This window comes from Petromyzon marinus, chromosome 53 (genome assembly GCF_048934315.1).
Source record: "Petromyzon marinus isolate PM22_M1 ecotype Great Lakes invasive population chromosome 53, UKy_Petmar_22M1.pri1.0, whole genome shotgun sequence".
In the NCBI taxonomy this organism is placed as follows: Eukaryota; Metazoa; Chordata; class Hyperoartia; order Petromyzontiformes; family Petromyzontidae; genus Petromyzon; species Petromyzon marinus.
Window position 1 is genome coordinate 7,516,120 of NC_133719.1, and position 23,914 is coordinate 7,540,033.

Genomic DNA, 23,914 nt, shown 5'->3' on the forward strand with positions numbered 1-23,914 from the left:
TTCACAATTTTGTTGTTGTTGTTGTTGTATGTGTTTTGCACTTTGATGCGCATCAAGTGCGAACAACAGATCGCTTGGAGGTTCTGCAACCTTGCGGTGGGCAACGTGCGAATCACCACACCTCTCACACACACACACACACAGCGGGTGTGTGTGTGTGTGTGAGAGGTGTGAGGTAAACTCCGTATTACTTCACCCGCGTTTAAATTGCCTGCCTTCGTTGCCAGGCAACGTCACAATTACCCACAAGGCATTTTATATTGAATAGAAAAAAAAAGAAGCAGAGCTCGATTGTAATTATACCGTGAAAGGGCCTTCAGTTTGATTCCCGCCAAAAAAAACCCCCCAGAAAATGTGCAGCCTCAAGACGCAAACGTTTCAGACGGACGGACGCATCGGACGCTGTGGAAGCAGTTGCCTAAAAACCTTGCTCGCTTTGCTCTGCGGGGGAGATTGAGCGAGTAGAAGCGAAAGAAAAGAAACACACAGGAATGCCTCATCTGCCGCTGTCGTCCAAGGCCCATTCTCCCTCATCTACGTGTCCATGCCACTGCCTGAAACACCACAGACTCTCCAAAGTGGACAAAGTGCTTACGAGATGTCCACATAGTCCCGGGGGTGGGTAGCGGGGCAGAGGGGGGTTGGGTGGGGGGGTAAGAAGTCGGCAAACGAAAAATAACAAGCGAACTCAAAATGTAGAGAGATTTCATTGCGAATTCGGCAACCAGAATTCGGTGTTTCAAGAGGCACGGTGCTGCAATAGCTGCAGGTTGCCGACCCCTGAACTAGTTAGCACGCGTTCTTTTATTTTATTTATAGCCACGTGTTTTTATTTTACTTTACCAGGTGTAAGCCCCCCCTCCCCCCCCCCCCCCCCAGCCACGCTGTGCTCTATAGCTCTTCTTTTTTAAATCAGAAGCGAACTCAGAGCTCAACGAAGTGGCTTATCGCGTGGAAAATGATAGCAGACAAATACTCCGTAACGCACGCTGACGTACAAATGTTGGAGAGGAAGCCCGGACGGACCCGGATGATAAAATCCCCACGCGGCCATGAGGAGAACGCGCAAACTCCAAATAGTGGAGACGCCAGGGTTCCGGATCGAACCCACGCTCTCCTGCGTATCAGGCGAGGGAGTTAACATTTCACCACCGTGACGCTCCACGAATCGACACAGAACCCCCGTTGAGTCGAGACCGTGGGATGCATGACTTACGGGGCACATTTTTTTTTTACACCAGCGTAGTACGTGGTTGGGTAAGTGAGTAAATAAATAAACGCACGGCTCAAAACAATGCCGAATTGAGTGATCTCCTCAATGTCTCACAGGCTGGTGGCTGCAGCAGCGATAGGGTTGCCACTAGTTCCGGTTTTCCCAGTATCCTTTCCTCTTGTTTTGGGAGCTGCTGTCCTGGGAAACATCATACAATAAAAGTCCCGATTTTTGTAAGTTTGCATAGACAATGCATTTACATGTTAGTCCTCCCCTGTTCCAGCATCGTGAGATATTATTCTTCGTATGATATGCCCTGGTATTTTTTTGTGCCTCAGGGGTGGCAACCCTAGGACCACGCAGGCCATACATCATTTCTTTTTTTCATCTCCACAGTGCTGATGCGTAAATACTGCACCAGGTACTCAACTAAGCCCGAGTCGACCTAGGGGAGGCCCAAGGACAATTTTCAAATATTCACAATGAGCGGGAATCGAATTTAGGTAATCAGGTTCGTAGAGTGGTGCGCTAACCACTACACCACCGCTCCCCTCAAATGAAAACACTCTGATTTTTATATATACACACACCCCACACATGAAAATATAGCCCCAAAGCCCTTCCAGATAAAAGATGAATGAAAATCTTATCAGATATTTCAAACACCTGCGGGGCTTTAATGATTTTTTTTAAATCTCCCACTATACCTGGACCTTGATAACATCCAGTAAATTTGAAAGAGAACCTGCATATATTTATATTGTAGATCATATGGCTTGCAAATCAATACATCTTCGAGCATCACCTCACAATTACGTTCAGCAATATCACGGGGAAAATGCCGCTCGGCTGGGGGTTTCTCATAAGATTTCGCTACAATAATAAAAGCTAATTTTGCGATGAGCGCAATTCAGATACAAGACCCTTAGCTCTGTGGCACATCCACATCTCTCAAACCACAAAGATGTCGTACGCCCCGTGCATTTGTTTTTGGGTTTTTTAGCCGAGCGGACATTCGCCCAACGTTTGGTTTTTGAGTGCGTTGGCTCGATCGCTCGATTTGGCCTCAAGTTTATGAGACGGAGGAGCCTTTCGCATCTCTCGCAGAACAGTGCCAACCCCCCTGTGCCCTGTGACGGGAGAATGGTCCGTGGAAAGAGATATCACGGAAACGACTTCTGAAATGCATTAAGTGATCTCTGAAGCAGGCTAAGGGCGTGGGGGGACAGAACCGCCCCCCCTGGCCACGCTTACAGAGTCGTATTCATTGCATCCGATACTTTAACCTACCCAGCTGGGATTTTATCAAATTAAGTGCAAAGCATAAATGTACGATGATGGCTCATGATTATTTTGTGGTATGTATTATATCGTTTCATATCGAACTCAGAGCCGTGTTGAACAGAGAGATTTTCTTGAATATATTGCACGTGGCGATTCACCAGCATTGGTTCAAGCAAGGCTGATGCTGCTGATGATGCACTGAATGTTGAAACCGGTCCAGAGATGTTGCTTGTGCTGAACCAATGCGGCCGACAGTGCGTGCTCCCAGAATGCAGTGCGGCTGATGGGATGTGTGACCAAAGCAAGATTTTTTTGTTGTGGAGAGAAAAGGAGGAATAGTCTGATTAATAATTATTTGTGTTGTATTAGGATGGATTGTTTTTCTTTGCGCAGTCATTTGGTGACTGCTTTTGAGACCATCAGTTTCCCCGCAATGGAGAGCGCGGTTTAAATCACAGGCAGCTGCATGGATGCGAACCCACGTTCTCAGTGGTGCTGGGTTGGCACTCCTCTTGGAACATGGCCGCTTCACAGCACGTACTCTTCTTTTCAACATAAGTTTTACATTTTTTTTATCCATTTAATTGAATTAGTTTTTTGTTTGATTTTTTTTTGTGTTTGAACATTACATGCCTGCCTTTGAATTTTTTATTATCAGTTACAAAACATCTTAATGTCACTTTCGGTGCCAATGCATGGAGGTGATAAATTGTGTTTTTCTAAAACAGTACATTGCTATAATCAGTAGAACGGCGCTGTGATTGTCAGAAAATGTCATTGCAAGGGACACAAATTTGCTACGCAAGCCTGACGCTGCTGATGAGACACTGATGTGAAAAACCGGTCCAGAGGTTTTTTTTTGGCATCGAACAAATTCTGCTAACATTTACTCCCAGAAGGCCATGCGACTGAGGGGATGAATAAACAAATACTATTATTATTTTGTCCAAAGAGACAGAAATATGGGAAGAGGGCGTTATTTATTTTGTTACATCAATGGGCCTCTCTTACCTAGCCCTCTAAAAGTACTCCATTACAGAGCGGTTGACCGCATTCCAATAATCCAATTTATTTGCGACCGATAGCTAAAAAAAAAACATTCCTGCGGCGAATGAAGTGAGAACCCATATATTTCTAGAAAATACTTTGTTTAGGATGCACCAGGAGCTATGTTTGCCACAGCTGAGATATTAAAAAAACCAGGACGCAATGTGGGAAACAGAAGAATGTATGAGAGTGGAGAACGATACGTGAACGTAATGCCTCGAGCGGTGTAGAATCATTACTGTTACGTAACTTACAAAAGCCTGGGATTACTAAAAAAATTTTTAACCAGGTAAGGCCGACTGAGCTATACAGGGTGCTTCGAATAAATGTCAACACTTCCGAGAATTTGCAACAACATCACGTGACATGTGCTGCTGCCTCGGGGCTCTGGAGACCACCTGGAGAAGGTTCCAGCCGATGCGTCGACAACGATGGCGAACACGTGGTAGACTCTTTGACTTTTTTAAGCTATTACCATTACATTTTTTTATCACGTTACATTGTACTATCCGTTCTTTTCCCATAAAAAACAATAGGCACATGTAAGTGTTAACATGTTTTTGAAGCATTTTTTCAGAAGCCATAAATGATAGCTCAACGAAGTGGCTTAAACGCACGGAAATTCATCTCAGCCAAATGCTCTTACAATGCCCTGGGAAGACTTCTCAGGGCAGCGGAGACAACATGAGGACGATTCTTGACGGGTGGCAACCCTCTTACTGCCAGCCGACCAGCGTGAGAGACCGACCAACGAGCCACACTTAAAAAGTAAGTGGGTTTCACCACAGATGGCGAGCCATGGTGCTGGCTCGGTGATCTGATGCACGCATTAGCCCCCCTCATTGTATGCTTCCATGATCAGTGATATTATGGCCGGAGACACATGCCGGTGGAAAGCCGTGCCAATATCTGTGCCGAGGCGAGTCGTGCCGAGGCATATGGCCTCATTCTCACCCCCCCCCCCCCCCCCAGCTTGGCACCTCCAATTAGCACGGTTGGCTACGTATGGTGGGAAAAAAGTTCAACATTATACCCCCCCCCCCCCACCACTCAATCTCCATACGCGTAGCCCTCATTGATTCCTCCAGCCATGTTGAGGACACGGCCCTACCAGACACTGACTGTCTCGTCCATAATACGGATGTGTTCCCGATTTTGGGATGAATACGAAAAAAAGAATGAAAATCGGGCCTCGATATGAAATTTCGGATATTGTGACAACAAACGATCTGTTCAGAAAGTTTGACGTCCCAGTAAAAGGTGTGATGTCGCATGAAATGTCGTGGCATCTTTAACGTTTCTCAGTGGAGCTGCATCGGTGATATGTGCATTAACCGCCTTCATTTTCTAATTTCATTGCCAAAAGTGGCGTCACGTGGCACAAGAAGGCATCACTATCGTGAGCGTGAGGACACATTCAATAATTACATTACGTAAATTATATCAAACATGTTTGTATGTTGAACTTCTTTCACACCGTAAGTAGCCAACCGTGCTAATCGGAGGTCTGAAAACATAACCAATTAATCCTTTAAAAAATCCAATATTTTTATATACAAACATATTTGAATGTTGAACTTCTTTCGCACCGTACGTAGCCAACCGTGCTAATCGGAGGTCTGAAAACACAACCAATTTAGTCCTTTAAAAAAAATCAGATTTTTTTTATCAAAATCCATAACTCAACCCTCACCCATATTGTGTTCAAGAGTCGTACTGCAGGTCACAGCACAACGATGTCTACTCCATCCCTTGCATGGCCGCACTTTGAAATTCCATCCCACCTTCTCTTCCTACAGCTCTGCTCACAAATCTAGAAATGTATTCGCGTTAATCTAGTGCAACTATAAAAAGTGCTGTTTGTTGCTGGTCGCTTGGCGTTTTGGGCCTTTGTGTCTGTACTCGGCAAAGGTGATACGTAAATACAAGTTCCTGTGCCCTACTCTAAAAGAGCACGACAAGATTAGGACATTGAGACATATACCAGAGAGAGTTTAACAGGCTGGAGAGAGACAGTGAGCCCGGCAATTTGACAGACAGGAATTATTTCCACGGAAGGGGAAAAGGGAGACAGAGAGAGAGAGAGAGTTATCCTTGAAAGAGATCGCTCAATTCTCAAACTACATGCAATCAAAATGTTTTTAAAACGGGCATAATTAAATAAAATATCTTGGAGAAAGAAAGTTTATGTTTTAAATTGAGAAAGTGGTACAAATTAGCAACACAGCTCCACAACACTGAGAGTAATCTCCATCATCATATTAGTAAGCTATGGGGTCCAATCCACGCATCCATAGTTGGCATGAAAGGAATGCGACAACAATACTAATGCGTGCATGAAACAGAAAAAATACAGAAACATTAAGGACGCATGAAGTTAGACAGGGAGGGAGCGAGCATGCAAATGAGTTGGAAAACTGAGTGATCCAGAGACATAAACTCGAATGTGCATCTTTTACGCCACCGAGAATCCACGTGTTTTCATTAATGCACAGCACATGCAAGATCGGGTTTACACTCAAGGCCCTGAAGGGCAGCACACGGTGCCAGGGACTCATCAGAAGGCTTTCACTGAGTACAAATCGTCCAGGTAAAAATGGACAGCACCTGCAATGTCTTGCGAATGCAACTGCTGACAAAAGTAAACTCCCCAGGAGGTAGCTCTCTGAGTCACCCTGATAGGGTGTTTTGGGCCTACCTGTCCACCCTTGCCGGACGTCTTAGAAGACGTAGAAATACCCACGCTTTACCCCACCACAGCGACTTGTTAATCGATTATCATAATCTTTATTTATACTGTATGAATCCGATGAGTCATAAAGCTCTTTTTCAAAGATGTCCAGTAGGGGCGGGTCAGAAAGTTACAACAAACAACACGAAAACACGATAAGAGTGCATAATATAGGAAAGGTAAACTAATCACTAAAACAAATTAACCTATTTTTATTTTACTAGGTAAGGTCCACGAAGCTATTTTTTTTTCCAGAAGCGACCTGGCCACAAATGAGAGCTCAACGTGACTAATCTAATGGTGTACCCATTTACACTGATGGGTGGTAAGAGGGGGAGGGGACAGAAACTTGTCGCCCATTGTTTCAATCACCGACGGAACTCTCAATCCAGAATTCGTCAGTTCGATTGGCAGATCGGGTAAAATGTGGTTACTTCCGCATGTTCCTATTTTGTTTGAATGGTGATGAAGAGAGGACCAAAATATCCTCGAGAAAGAAGCTCTCCTAAAGCTTCCTCTAGTGGAGGCTCTTCTGCCAGCAGTGGCTCAATCAAGCAATTGCAGGGCTGCACCTTTAGCTTTTAAAATGCAAAATCTAGGCTAATGCAATGAGAAAAAGATAAAAGGCAGAAACGAACAAGAAACAATACGAATGAGACGGTAAAACGTGACAGAGAGAGAAAGAGAAAAAATTAGGAATTATTAAAATTAATCATAACCGCAAATCATAACAATTCACCGAATCACCGGGAGGAGTCGAATCATGACCCGCCTGCTCGCGAACGTTCACCGCTAATTGGAGGAGATGCCAGCACAAGGCTTCCGGTGTGAAAGCTCCCTAATGAAAGGTTCATGTGCCAGACCAATACATTTAGGGATTTGCTATCTGGTGCGGCTGTTAATTGTATTAAAAAGGAGCCACCACCTACTGCCCCCATTCGCGATAGATCAGCCACCTCGACACCGTTGACAGTTGCTGCGGCCATCGATTCTCCATCTCCTGTCGTTGTCTGTTGGAGGGTGACAACAACCACCTGCTTGGTTCATGGCATCACTCTGAGGACCCCTTCACAGAGACCCATTCCACCGACACCGAGCATTTGCCGGGCCCCACTGAGCTCCAATTTCCTGTTGTACCACACCAGTCAACCCGCCCCATTTTCCACTGCACGAATACGCCGCTTTCATGCCGATGCCGAGCCGGCCTGGCACGGCTCGGCTCGCGTAGGGCATGATGGTGTTTTTCCACTGCACAAGCCGTGCCGCTGGCGTCGCACTCAACGAACGAGTTGAGACTCGCGTGTAGATGATATTGTAATGTTTGGCGGGGCGGTTGAAACAACGCTGCCAGGTTTTAATTATGTTTTTTTTTATTGCGACTCAATGCGAGCGCAGTACAAAACGAACCTTCTCTTTTTTTCATTATTTTAGCAGGTAAGGCGCAATGAGCTATTAGCTCTTTTTCAGAAGTGACGTGGCCACAAATGCTATCTTAACGAAGTGGCTTATCAAATGAATATGTATCGCAGCCAAACTATAAACACGTGATATTGATTCTAAACGTAGAGGGAAAAACCGGAGGACACGGATAAAAATCCACGAGACCACACGGAAAAAAAATGCAAACTCCAAATATACAGCACGCCCCAGGGTCGGGATGGAACCCACGACCTCCTGCATACCAGGCGACGTAGTTAACACCTTGCCACTACGGCGCTCAATTATGGCAGCCGCCTTTTCCACAGTCCAAAACTGGGCACATTTTTTTCAGTCAACATGTGCAGCTTATAATTAACACAATACCGTTACCAGATCTCGGTACAACTAAATTCCTGGCAACGCCCCGACCACCAATACCTGGTCCCTATTGACTGCTTAAAAAAAAATATCTTACGGTATTCGTCTTTGCACGTAACTCAATAAATCGCGTGATAGGCATTAATCTACAGCCTCGTGGACGACGACCGGAAGGCCTTCAGGAGTGCCATCTTGTGGCCGTGTCAAACGTGGGCTACGGAAGTGATTTCGTGGCGTGTCATTTGGGGCCATTCCCCTGCATGGGGAGGGGGAGTGGTGACTCAGCCCATCGTTCATCTGGGATGATGGGCAACAGACGTTGTCCTTTCTGAATCAGAATATGTATGTCTGTTTGGGGAATCCGATGAGCCATAAAGCTCGTGTTCACAGATGTCCAGTATTTCACTGGATTCCAGATGTAGACTCGTCCCCACCATAGTAATGAGGAATTCCCACCGCTAGTTCGGGTTCTAAACAGGAGATGGATGCCACCCCAAATGCTCATTTGAACGGGAAATATCTTGGACTTTTTGGCTTGCATGATATAACTATGGATGTAGTTCTGTACAGAGCCAGGTGGTGTCACATTCAGGGTCACCTCTCACGAGAGGCTGTGCAATCTGAAGATTCCCACGATAATTTTTTTTTCACTTCGTGGCTGGATACACGTAGCACATATTCGATACACTTTGTATTAATAAAAGTGTCCTCCGAAATATATTGAAAATATACAACATTGTTGCACGCTGGAATTTTTTTTTTCTATCATGGCACATACACTACAACTCTATCTATTATTAACTAAAATAATACAATCTCAAGACAGGAGCAGGATGACTATGTGCTGGTCATGCGTAATGATGTGAGAGGCATAAAGACAAAGATCCCCCGTGTAGCCACACAGACTGTTGGGGCAAGTGCTCCTATTGTGCACCTATGAAGGCCCGCACAGCAACCGAGGGGGTGGGTGGCCATCATTTACAGTGGCGATGTTGACACACCGCGCCAGGTACTCATTTGAGGCAGAGTCGACCTAGGGGAGGCCTAAGGACCGGTTAATATAATCGTCACTGGTGCTGGCCGTGAGTGGGAATCGCAGAGAATTTGCGCCAACCAAAGCACTACCGCTCCCCGAATACGTAGATCTCCCATATAGCCTTCACAGACTATTGCCTAAAGTGCTGTTAGTGAGAGCCACGGTACACGAAGGGGTGGGGTGGTCAACACCACGCCTGAGCCACCTTTGTCTCCCTAGCGGCGATGTTTACACACCGCACCAGGTTCTCAATTGAGGCTGAGTTGACATAGGGGGAGGCCCAGGACCGGTTCAAATAATCGTCACTGGTGCTGGTTCGTAGTGCAGTGCGCTAACCACAACACTTCCACTCACACACAGGCGCACGCACAGGCACACACACACACAAGTGCACGCTTGGCCACTTAATAAGCATGCTGCAGCGGTACCTTAAGAACACCATTTTAAGTGCTGCAATACATTATTTATCTCAACAAAGATATAATGGCCTTCAGATAACAATCATATTATCCTTCTCTTGGAAAGTGTTAATGTGCAGCAAACTTTTTCAACCAGGAGAGAGTCCATTGAGATTTACTATCTTGTCGCCATGGAAACCCATAATTACGTGGAAAGGTTTTTTTTTCAAAATAAATTCTTACAATGTGTTGGTTATGAATCATTATTTCAGTCTAAAATTTGCCCTATGCCTACGACACACAATGGCACACTCATTTGGAATGTCACCAGACCTTTAACATTCGCTGCATAGCACATGACACACGGTGGTAATTAATTGCATGAAACTAATTAGCAATCCACCATCCAAGCACTCTCCAGACCCACCCTGCTTCGTTTCAGATGTTTTTCTTTTACGATATCCGGGACATTCTACGTAATTTGGTTCTAGGGTTAAAACTATACAGTATCTGACACACTGCATGGCATTGCCATACATCCTGACTATGCCATTTGTGCGAGTGTGTTGTAAACATTTGTAAAGACGACTTCGACGCACTGTGTCTTGAGAAGGTGTCTATATTAAAGGAGTCACGTGCTCACACTCGAACAGGCGGAGACCCCACTGCATCAGCCCCGAGTCTCCCGTGCATCTCCCTTATATACGGTCCGAGGCCCCGCCCCCATTCCCGAACCTTCTCGTGGTTCTAGACGCTCGCTCTACCAGCAGACTCTACCGTCCTCTTCCGTCACCTGGCCACGCTGCTAGTATTGATCATTCCCGCAGCCACCAGTCCACTTGTACTGCAAGCTGACACCCCTGCCATTACCTCCCGTGGCCGCTAGTTCATTCGCACTGTATGCTGACTCTCCTGTCATTACCTCTCGTGGCTACTAGTCCATTCGCACTGTATGCTGACTCTCCTGTCATTACCTCTCGTGGCCACGAGTCCATTCGCACTGCAGGCTGATTCCCCTGTCATTACCTCCCGTGGCCACTAGTCCACTCGCACTGCAGGCTGACTCTCCTGTCATTACCTCCCGTGGCCACTAGTCCATTCGCACTGCAGGCTGACCCCGCTGTCATTACCTCCCGTGGTCACTAGTCCATTCGTACTGCAGGCTGACTCCCCTGTCATTACCTCCCGTGGTCACTAGTCCATTGGCACTGCAGGCTGACTACTCTCATTCCACATTTAAGGGTTGTTATACAATAGCCGGTAAACCGGTTAACTGTTTTCAGAATCGGTCAAGGCTTACAAAAGTGAGGACACATACCAACGTTTGCCCAACGTTGGTATGTTGTTGGAACCGTTGTCCCAACGTTGGCCCAACGTTTGCCCTCACTTCTGAAGCAGTGGAGTTGTATGCAACCCTGCAAATGCTCGTGCCATTGCTGGCGGAAGGGCCTCCACTAGACGGAGCTCTAGAGGGCATTTGGCCTATTCTTCCACGCTGACCAGATGTCTTGGTAGATAGAGGTGGGCCTACCCACACTCTACCCCTCCCAAATGTGACCAGCAGATGGCTAAAATGTGGTGTATCTCATTCATATACTGCTGGATATTTCCAAATCAGAAACTCCAAAGCTATGAAAATTTCTGGTGCCAACCCATCAGGAACACGGTTAAATGCTGAAATTTTGGAAATGCCTATCCGGTCACTCTGGGGTTGACGGTGAAAATGGGATTCTTTTTTTTAAAAGGTCTCCGTGTTTTGGACTTGCCGACGTGTCGCGCGTATGTGCATCAAGTGATTGGCTCCCAGACGTAATCTTGGGATTATAGGCAGCATTCAGTAGAAACAACACACAAAGAAAGTATTCAGCTCGATGTGGTTCAGGATTAGCGATCATAGACAGGATAACGACATCATTCATATTGTGAAGGATAGTAAGAGGACTACATCACCGAAAGGCGACCGATTCGGCCAGTGGTGAAGAACAATGACGGAGCAGAACCACGTCCAAGAGCACGGCCATCAAGGAGATGGAGCGACAAAAAAATCAGCTCGTGCGCAAGTGCCGAGTGGATCGTTACATTGCGTGATCACCAGAAATGGTGACGGCTTGCGAAGGCCTTCATCGGGCAGTGAATGAACCACTGCCGTATGAAGGGATCCAACGTTCATGCCTCAATCCCATCGTCATCCAGTGCCCATTTCACAACCTCTACTTACTTTTGTAGTTGTGTGTGTATATATTAATATTTGTATAATGCTTTGACAGATTATGGTGTATATCCAGAGGAGCCTCGCCGATCCTCGTGACTCTTTCAGGCGGGTCCTACGTGAAAATATTTGGCCAATTCTATTAAATAAGAGTATTTAGATTAACGTTGGAAGAAGAAAAAAAACAAGGAAACCAGAGAAAACCCATACAATATCGAGGGGGGTGGGGGGTTGGGGGGTAACATTCACAGCTCCGCACAGATGGATTCAAGAATCAATTTCCGTACTGCAATCTCTTGGTCACAGCGCAGCGCAACAATTCTCCACATGGTATATCCAGGCAATGTCTCATCTAATTCCTCTCTACCAGGCTCCAACCTTATCAGCTTACCCATATCCACGCCTCTAACTTGCACGGTTGGCTACGTGCGGTGCAAAAGAAGTTCAACATGCACACTTTTCCGATGAGATCGCTTGAGGTTCAGGGTCACGTGACACTGAGCTCGGCTACGCACCTCAGAATTGACTCTTCCGTCAGCAACATTGCGCTCGTTGTAAATTGTATTATTATTATTATTTTGGTCGCATATTGCTGCGCAATAATAACGTTCAATTCCTGTTTCCGCAAAGAATAAAGGACGCAACAATACATCGGTCAAAACGGCCTACTTTACGAGTGCAATACTTCGACGCACAAAACGTACACGAAGAATATTACGCGAATGGGGGGGGGGAGGAATTACCGCATAGCGTCGTTTAGCTATTTGGAACGATTGTCCTCGCGTTTGAGCCAACGGCAATCGTGCCACACGTACAAAAACAAAACCCACGACCGCACATCACCAAATGCATCGCTCTCACCAAGGCGGACGATGCGCGCACGACGAATGGCACTGCGGCAAAACTTCGAGCCCCTTTCGATGAACTCCGGGGACCGCAACAAAAAAAACTCATCACTGACCAAACCAAACCAAACCCCCCCCACCTCCCCTCCCACCGGATCCCGCGATTGTAGACGATGCAACACTGACCCCATCCCCAAATGGCTCTGCACGTCCACTGCTGCAGGTGTTTTACAGATCGACTGCGCGGTTGTGTAGTAAACATGGCCACTGGGGGAGACAAAGGCGGCCGGGCGTGGTGTTGGCCACCCAGCCCCCTCGTGTGCCACAGTGCCGACGTTCATGGGTGCTGCTCACAAACAGCACTTGCTCCTGCAGTCTGTTACGGGCTATACGGGGGGGGGGGGGGTCTTTGTCGTCTTTATCTCCCGTGCCACCTTGATTGACTTTAACGCAAAAGCAGTCAGGATTGACTGATGCTCCGGCGACTCACCGATTAAACGGCAGACACTCGCTCACCGGGCGATGGTCGGTCATCTCCTTATCACTCGTCAACAGCTACTTACTAATCGATGCTGGCCGTTCCCCTGAACTCGACTGTTTGCTGGTTTTGCTTGGCGTTTTGGGGGGCCCTTTTGGGTGGGACTGTGCTCAGGAGCTGTGATTTAAACCATAGAGACCTTCCCACCTTGATACAAACCAGACGCTGATTGTTTTGTCTCATCATGCATACTGTTGTGTTCAACCACCACACTGCAGGTCGCAGCAACACACTCACTCAGCCACTCAATCACTCGCACACACGCTCACCCACGCACTCACCATACTGCAGGTCACAACACACTCAGCCACTCAAGTCAGTCGCCCACACTTGCCCACACACTCACCACACTGCAGGTCACAACACACTCAGCCACTCAATCACTCGCCCACACTCTCACCACACTGCAGGTCACAACACACTCAGCCACTCAGTCACTCGCCCACACTCGCCCACACACTCACCACACTGCAGGTCACAACACACTCAGCCACTCAGTCACTCGCCCACACACTCACCACACTGCAGGTCACAACACACTCAGCCACTCAGTCAGTCGCCCACACTCTCACCACACTGCAGGTCACAACACACTCAGCCACTCACACACTCTCACCACACTGCAGGTCACAACACACTCAGCCACTCAGTCAGTCGCCCACACTCTCACCACACTGCAGGTCACAAGCTTCTCTTTCCGCTTCTTCCCTCGTGCTGCTCTCCTGTCACATGTGTTCCCCGAGTCTCTTTATCAAGTCCTTATTATAACTTTGTTCAATTCGAGAAATGGACAAACTCTCATCGAGGGCATTAAAGAGAAGTATACCCTCAATAGTCTGTATATTGAACTTCTTTCACCCCGTACGTAGTGTGTGTTTGCTAGCCGCTTGGAAATTTGGGGCCCTTTGATATCAGCGCTTGGCAACCACGAAGCGAAAGACAAAAAAGAGTTTGCAAAAGGTCCTCTGTGTACGTACGCTGCTTTAAGTTCCCTCTGCATTAAGCGTGTGTAAAGCACAGCGACATTTCAAAATGCTATGCACTCGCATGCCCCACTCCCCACCCCCCTCTCTTAGATGGCATTCCCTGGGTCTTTGAAAAAGGTTAGGACACCTTGGAGACACTATTTGTGGTCATGCACAGTACATGCACACACGGGATTCCATTGAGCCCGTGTGTCCATGGGTATGTGGAGGGTACAACATGCACACACAGAGGCAAGGCCGAATATCGCTTCAACACGCTGTTGCGGGGGCAACTGCTGTTGACAAACACGAGTGAAGTCAATGGTGATGTTTTCACGCCACAGCAGTTGCTCGTTCAAGGCTGAGTCGACCTAGGGGAGGGAAGGCCCAGGGTCTCTTGATTCAGATATTGTTTATGGTGATGTTTGACCGTGAGCTGGAATCGTATCGTGCAGTGCACTGGCCTCTTGAACTCAGCCACAGTAAATGCACCTATACAGATACATGCATCCAAAAGGCAAAGATCCACCGTGTAGCCTTAACAGACTGTTGGGGCAAGTGCTGTTAGCGAGCGCCTATGAAGGCCGGCACTGTGCACGAGGGGGTGGGTGGCCAACACCACGCCCGTGCCACCTTTGTCTCCCCAGTAGCGATATTTACACACCGCACTCAGGTATTCATTTGAGGCCGAGTCGACCTAGGGGAGGTCACAGGCCCGGTTCAGAGATAATCGTCACCGGTGTTGGCCGCGAGCGGGAATTGAACTCGGGCCCCCGGGTTCGTAGCGCAGTGCGCTAACCGCTGCACCACCGCTCAAGTGCATCAACACACACACACACACGCACGCGAACAGCCGCACAGGTAAACATACGTAAACTCACACGTGCTATAAACAGTGTGCATGCAAACATCGTCCGTGCAATCGTATAAACATATTTACGCCTGTACGTGTACCCAGTGTGGTGGTGCTCCAGAATTTTCTAATGAATTTTAAAAGTCTGAAATTCAGGCCGAGACATACAAATTAAACGAATACAAATAATTCGGATTATTCAAATTAATTAACACACGGGGGTATCGATCTCGATCCTCATGCCTGTTGCATATTTGGAGTTTGTGGTGTCTCTCTCTCATCATCATCCTCATCACGGTGGCTAGGAGATGTTAACTACCTCGCCTGGTATGTAGGAGGTCGGGGTTCGATCCCAACCCTGACGTCTGCTGCTGTATATTTGGAGTTTGGAGTGTCTCTCTGTCATCATCATCACAGTGGCTAGGAGATGTTAACTACCTCGCCTGGTATACAGTAGGTCGGGGGTTCGATCCCGACCCTGATGCCTGCTGTATATTTGGAGTTTGCAGTGTCTCTCTCTCATCATCATCACGGTGGCTAGGAGATGTTAACTACCTCGCCTGGTATACAGGAGGTCGTGGGTTCGATCCCTGACCCTGACGTCTGCTGTATATTTGAAGTTGGCGTGTCTCTCTCTCATCATCATCATCCTCATCACGGTGTTTAGGAGATGTTAACTACCTCGTCTTGTACAAAAGGAAGTCGTGGGTTCAGTCCCGACCCTGACGCTTGTTGTACATTTGTAGTTTGCGGTGTCTCTCTCACATTATCATCACGGTGGCTAGGAGATGTTAACTACCTCGCCTGGTATACAGGAGGTCGTGGGTTCGATCCCGACCCTGATGCCTGCTGCATATTTGGAATTTGCGGTGTCTCTGTCTTTCCCCACGGTCGTGCGGATTTTTTCTCTGAATCCTCCGGTTTTTCCCTCCACATTTAGAATCAACATCACGCTTTTAGAGTCTTTGGCTGCTATAAGTGTCCAAATGAGAAGCCACTTCGTTGAGCTATCCATTCGCGGCCAGATCGCTTTTGAAAAATAAGTTAATACCTCCGTGAGCTTTGTTTGGTAGGACGGGGATGATTTAGTGTTTTGCATTTGTACGCGTTTGGGTTATTTATTTATCTTTATCGTACTCTGAACTCCAATCGTGTCGTCTTGTTGTTTGTTGTTGTGATGTTCTTACCCGCCCCGACAGGACATCTGTGAAAAAAGAGCTTCATAGCTCATCGGATTTCTCCTGCGGTGTAAATACAGATTCTGATTCACGGCACACAAAGTGTGAAAACACAAAGTAACCCCGCATCGTCGTTGCTGCCGTTCAACTCCAATGGGTTTTTAAAAGCTTCCCGACGTAATGGGCAAAGTGGGGAAGGTGGGGTGGTGGACGATGGTTGCCCCATCTCACTTGCCTTGGGTGCACGACCACATCGACACACGTGCATCGTGCAAATGATCCCCAAAACAGGGATCCAGGATTGTCCATTCAAAAAATAAAAATAGATACAGTAAAACCTTGGATTGCGAGCAACTTGGTCTGCGAGTGTTTTGCAAGACGAGCAATTTTTTTTTAAAATAAATATTAATTTTATAAACGAGCGAGGTCTCTTGCAATACGAGTAGTAGTACGTGTATACGCTTTGTACTGCCGAGCGTCACGTGATCACAACTGATATAAAACGAGTGCTTTGATATACGAGTGCTTTGGATTACAAACACGTTTCCGGAACGAATTATTCTCGCAATCCAAGGTTTTACTGTATTTATTTTTTTTTAACTGAAACTCACCCCCAGTGCCCACACACACACACACACCCGCACACCACGAAAACCCACACATTAAATCCAGCTAACCCACTTGCATTAACGCCTGATTACAAATTACTCACACGCATGACCACACATACATACGTGCATAAATGCTAACGCGCGTGAATGGCGTGATGCACACGTTCGCGTACATATGCATGCGAGTGCAGAGTATTTGTGTGTGCAAAGCAGAAGCCAGCACAGCAGCAGTCAACCGTTGAACTGTATTTCTATGCTTCCATATTCTATATGCTCTCTGCCGTGACCAACCGGCCACGACAAATGTGGTGAAGTATGGACCTGTAACCCCCGTAACCCCCACGACCCGCGTGGCATAAACAATAATTGCTCGCCTGGTATACAGGAGGTCGTGGGTTCGATCTTGTCTCTGGCGCCTGCTGTTGATTTAGAATTGTTCACGTCTCTCTCTCTCTCTCTCCCATTGTGGTCGTGTGGATTTTTCTCCGGGTCGTCCGGGTTTTTCACTCCACGTTTAGAATCATCATCACGCGTTTAGAGAGGAGTTACCTGCTAAAATAAAATAAAAACTGGGTTTTTTTTCATTTTCTACCTACGTGATTTTAACGAAAGAACCAAAGAGTATGGATTCATGCAGTCACGAAAGCTTCGAATCAAGATTCGTTCAACAGCTTCACTATCAGAGAATCGACGAACGTCGCGTGTGTTGGGGTAAAGTGTGGGTTACGCCCGCCTCTTCCAAAATGCCTGCCCAGCGTGGAAGAGTAGGCCAAACACTATACATACAGGGTCGGGGGAGGTGATGGAGGAAGAAGAGGAGGAGGGGCTGGCTCTCTTGAACTCCCTCGAGTGGAGGACCGTACATCCAGCACAGCGGAAAGAGCAAACCATTCCAGCCCTGCATATTTACCTTTCACGCTTAGGCGTTTACACATTCCAGGAAACGTGCAACGTTGCTCCAACCTCAAGCAATATTTCCCCTACAAACCCCCCCCCCCCCCGCGAGTGCATACCGGGACATTCCACGGCGTGCAGAACGAGTCGAAGGCGTTTTATTTTGAGCTAAGCCACCTCGCGTACTGCAGTACGCGAGGTGGCTTAGACAATGGACCAACACTATACTTACGTGCTGCCTTGCATTGCTCATGCAGAATTGAAAGGAGGTGAGAGATCCCATTAGCGGGTCTCAGACAATGCACGGTGCTTACCGCATACGCGATAGCCCCATTCAGACCCCCACATAACCCCCCCCCGCCACCCCGCCTCCAATCCACTCTCGCATGTAAATTACACTCATCACGTGGGTACAGACACTTCACTGACACATTCATCACTGGCACACACGCGCTGAGACTAACGGCACTGTTGAACGCAGAAACACACACAGACCAGATTGACACAGACGCACACATCACCTTGCACGCAAACATCACTGACACTCTCGTCACTGACACACACATCACTGACACACACATCACTGGGGCACACATCACTGACACACACATCACTGACACACACATCACTGGGGCACACACATCACTGACACACACATCATGGGGACACACATATCACTGACACACACATCACTGACACACACATCACTGACACACACATCACTGACACCCACATCACTGACACACACATCACTGACACACACATCACTGACACACACATACACATCACGGTAACACACATACACATCGCTGACACACACATCACTGACACACACATCACAGTGACACACACATTACTGACACACACATCACTGATACACACATCACAGTGACACACACATCACTGACACACACATCACTGACACACACATCACTGACACCCACATCACTGGGGCACACATCACTGACACACACATCACTGACACACACATCACTGACACACACATCACTGACACACACATCACTGGGGCACACACACACACATCACTGACACACACATCACTGACACACACATCACGGTGACACACACACATCACTGACACACACATCACTGATACACACATCAAGGTGACACACACACATCACTGACACACATCACTGATACACACACCACTGACACACACATCACTGTGACACACATCAGCATCGCTGACACACACATCACTGACACACATACACATCACTGACACACACACACATCACTGACACACACACACATCACTGACACACACATCACTGACACACACATACACATCGCTGACACACACATTACTGACACACACATCACTAACACACACACACATCATGGTGACACACACACACATCACTGACACACACATCACGGTAACACACACACACATCACTGACACACACATCACTGACACACACATTACTGACACACACCTCAACATCACTGACACACACCTCAACATCACTGACACACACATTACTGACACACATCTCAACATCGCTGACACACACATACACATCACTGATACACACATCACAGTGACACACACATCACTGACACACACATCACGGTAACAAACATACACATCACTGACACACACATACACATCACGGTAACACACATACACATCACTGATACACACATACACATCACGGTAACACACATACACATCGCTGACACACACACATCACGCGCGCGCACAAAATTGGTCTCAATCTCACGTAACAGCATTAGAGAAATTCGCCGTTGTAAGCAGAGGATGAGGCTGCCTTAGCGTGGCTCTGAGAGCCCTAATTGGCCGCTAGTGCTGAAGGATGCACCGCACAACCTTCAGGGAGCTGTATTAATGGGGGCACTGTGATGGTGCTGATAGTGCGGTGCGATATTAAAAAAAAACAGAGGCAAAAACGCGGACACGGAGCGATCAGGCGCAGGTGAAATGAGCGGATCACAACATCCCAGCCTAAGATTGCGCTCCTAACTGGCACGGACACATCGCTGACACCCTATACAATTATCGGGGACATCCATATAATCATTGACGACACTTACACACACATCACTGAAACACACACACACACCACCGACACCCATGTAATCATTGCTGACGCAAAGAACCCCCATATAATCTAGATTTGAAGTTTCCGTGACTGCAGGGTTCCATACACTTTAATTCTTTCGGTAAATTTAATTTATTTTATACCTACGTGACTTTACCGAAAGAACCAAAGAGTAAGCCCCCATATAGCATTCAACACACTGTTAGGGCAAGTGCTGTTTAGTGCTCGCTGACGACAAAAACAAAGATCCCCCGTATAGCCTTAACAGACTGTAGGGGCAAGTGCTGTTAGCGAGCACCTATGAAGGCCGGCACGGCACAAGAGGAGTTGGGTAGCCAGCACCACGCCCGGCCGCCTTTGTCTCCTTGGTGGCAGTGTTTTTTTTAAACACACCGCACCAGATATTATTGATTTGAGGATTTAGTCAATGGTGTTAACCGTGAGCGGGAATCGAACCCGCGTGGCCGTGTCTGCCGAGAGTTCGAAGCGCAGCGCGCTAACCGCAGCATTGCCACTCCCCACACACACACACCATCGCAATTACGCACGCGCGCGCACGATGCTAACGCGTAATGTGCACATCACCGGTGGATACAGACTCTCCATTGACACCCATGTAATCATCGGCGACACACACACACACACTGCGAACATACGCACGCACTTCACTGAAATGCGCATGCATTCATCAGCGGCGCACGCTTATCACTGACGCACACATTCATGGTACACACTGGCACACACACAATCATCACTGGCACACACACACTCACACTCATCATAGACACACTCATCAAAGGCAACAGACACTTCACTGACACCCATACATAATCAACTGCGACACACATGCACTGGTAAACACGCATTGCTGAAACACACACACACACATTACTAGCACACACAGACATCGCTGACACCCATGTACTCATCTATGACACACACACACACAGTCTGGCTGGTCAGTACGAGTTGGCACAGCGGGGTTGAGGCTGACGTGGTGGAGGCAGGAGCGGTTACACATATCGCTGATGTTCAACCTTCGCCGGGAATCGAACTCATATGCCCCGGGGGTTCACGTGGCGCGCTATGAAACCACAGCGCCACCGCTCCTCACCGTGCAGCTTGCATCGCACACGTGGTCACGCCACAACGCTGCCGCTCTTCACATCGCCGAGCAAAAATGCAAACGCTGCGTACGATAGTAAACGTGCGTCCAACTTCCGCGGCTTCATCACTCGCGGAATAGACGTGTCGGGCGGCATGTTCGTGGTGACACCTGCTGTGCGCGGACGGTCGCCTATCCAAACACAAAATCACGAAAAGCCACCCCAATCCGGGACCTCCCAAGGCCGCTTTGCCTTCCGAGGTCTGTCAAGCGCACGGCGCATTCTCGGCGATTTTAGTCGTCGCGGACCGATTGCAGGAAGCAAGCCTCGAATGTGCATAATGCGAATGCTGTGTGGGTGCGTGAGACTGCCATCCTTTGTTATCCTTTCGGAGGTAAAAGCGCAGCCCTGCAAATGTCTTGCGCGAGGCCGCCCGCATGTCGCGCCTTGAATATTTCGTGACATTGTGACTCAATACAGTACAGTATACGTACAGTTTTTGCTTTTATTCCTCCCCCCCCCTCCCGTTCCCTCCCAACCGAGGCACATATATATCGCACAGTGGCGGGGGACCATCAATCATTTCGTGCACAGCAACACAACGGCAGGTGCAGTAGCACACACTCTCGATCGCTGATCGTCTTCAGCAGTTCTATACTGCATCTGTAGGAGTGCAGTCTATGACTGATGATGATCGGTTTTCCCTGTACGAGTATATAACGGATGATGACGATGATGATGATCAGTTATATACCACCGCTGTATGTAACTGCTGATCATCTTCAGCCACCATGATCTATCCACTGATGGATGAAGCGAGTAACAAATGGCATGTATTTACCATGGAATGGCTCACTGAGTCGTCAGGATCTCAATCTCCAGGATCTCTTTCACAGGAGTGCCCGACTGACATTGGGATGGTTGTCCATCAATTAAGACGTTTGGCTTCGTGCGGAGGGAAACCCGCAGGAACCAAGAGAGAATACGCCATCTTTCGCACAGATGGATTCAACAATCCGTTGCTGTGCTGCCATCTCCAGCCTACGGCCTGCCAATGCCTGTGGCATTACAAGCCAGTATCCCGTCAATTAACGAAACCAAACGCAACCCCTCTGATTAGCTTCCGAGATCTCCGCGAATTCAGGATGTGTGGTTCTAAACAAATCGAAACCCACAGCTGCGCACTTAAGACGCATATCGCACAGCTAACCCGACTAACAGACGTATCTACCCTTTTATAGTTGTCCTGTGGCATGTACTTTTTTTTACCCCGCCATGGCAAAGTGGAATTGCCAACCACTGCGAACAGAAGTCGCCAATGCGGCCAAGGAAAAGCCCCACTTAAGAGTCACACACTGTGTGGATCGCGCTACAGCGTAACCAAATTACATGTTGCATTGTATATATATGTACTGCCCTGACATCGTATACATGATACGCTGCAATATCCACGTGCACGGCTAGACTGTTAGCGGGCAATCTATGGAGGCCGGCACGGTGGGCGATGGAAAATGCGGTGGTTCGCACCACGCCCGGCCCGCCTTTGTCTCCCGAGTGCCGACGTTTCAACACCGCAGCTAGTTACTTTACTCATTTGAGGCCGAGTAGACCTCGGGGAGAAATCAGGGCCGGGTCAGATATCGCTCGCCACTGACGCGAGCTTTCACGGGGAAATCCGAGCCCACGTGGGCTGGGTTCGCAGAAGCGAGCTGACAACTGCGCCCACCGCTAACCCGCACACGCTCGCGGACCCAGACACACCACCGTACAACAGTGACACACCAACACCGACATGAAGTTAAACACATAACACAAACGTCGTAACGCATACGTACACTAAGCCCCGGCTAACGCACTAAACCACATACAACACGCGCGCGCGCGCGCGCGCGCGTCCAACATTCTGTGCTGTGAGCGAGCATCCTAAATATATAGCGTCAAAGACATAGATCCTCCCCCATGTATATCCTTCAGCGTACGCTTGGGGCAAGTGCAGTTAGCGATCGCCTATGAAGACCGGCAAGGCACACCAATGGGTGTGTGTGTGGTGTATAGCAACCACGCCTGGCAGCCTTTGTCTCCCCAGTGCGAGTGTTTACACACCACACCGGGCACTTATTTAAAGGCTGACTCGATCTAGGGGTGGGCCAGGACCGGTTGCGATAGTCGCCACTGCTAATGACAGTGGGAATCCAAGTCAGGTTTCTGGGCTCGCAGCGCGCTAACCACTGCACTTCCGCTCCTCCATATACAAAGACAAACATCCCCCGTATAGCCTTAGACTGTTGGGGCAAGTGCTGTTAGCGAGTCGTACCGATGAAGTCCCGCACGATGCACGAGGGGGTGGGTGACCAACACCACGCCCGGCCACCTTTGTCTCCCCAGCGGCGATGTTTACACGCCGCACAAGCTACTCATTTGAGTCCGAGTCGACCTAGGGGAGGCCCAGTGCCGGTTCAGACATTCGCACCTGACACAAAGACAAAGATCCCCCGTACAGGCATAGCAGACTGTTGGGGCTAGTGCTGTTAGCGAGCGCCTATGAAGACCGGCACGCCACTGGACACACACTCACACACACAATCACACCTGTGTGGAAGCACACGGGTTGAAGGAGCTGTCGGAGTACAGGTGCAGTCACAGAGCTGTCGGGCCCGGCATCCCCGCTTCCCTCTCTTCGTCCCTAATCACGGCCACAGCAGCGCCCGTAGCACCCGCAGTAGCAGCAGTAGCAGCAGCATGGTACCCCTCACTCACAACATGTGCCGCCTGTGCTCGCAGGATCTCTCCTCCTACCCCCTTTCTCTTCCCCCTCTCTCGCTCTATCTCGGCCCACCAGCTCCCTCTTTCTCTCCCTCCCGCATCTCACTCGCGCTCTCTCTCTCTCACTCCCTCCCTCTCCCCATCTTACCCCTCCCTCTCCCCATCTTACCCCTCCATCCCTCCCTCCCTCTCTCTTCTCGCCTCTCGCCTCCTGCCTCTTTCTCTCTCTCTTTTTTTTCGATTTACGTCGTTTCATGATTGCACTTAAATAAATAACGATTAAATAAAGAAGCGACGCATCGATGAAAAGCATCACAAACGGGTGTTTTGTTTCACCCTTTCCGGCAATAAAACAC

At 48.3% G+C, this 23,914-nt stretch overlaps 1 protein-coding gene across 1 annotated transcript in view; it reads right to left on the reverse strand.

Annotated features, from left to right (window-relative positions):
* LOC116953877 (leucine-rich repeat and fibronectin type-III domain-containing protein 4-like) overlaps positions 1-23,678 on the reverse strand; it is a 169,664-nt gene extending 145,986 nt beyond the window's left edge. The window contains exon 1 of the mRNA XM_076051968.1: positions 23,385-23,678. The gene's annotated coding sequence lies outside the window, so the exon portion shown is untranslated. The remainder of the gene's footprint in view (positions 1-23,384) is intronic.
* Between the last annotated feature and the right edge of the window lie 236 nt (positions 23,679-23,914).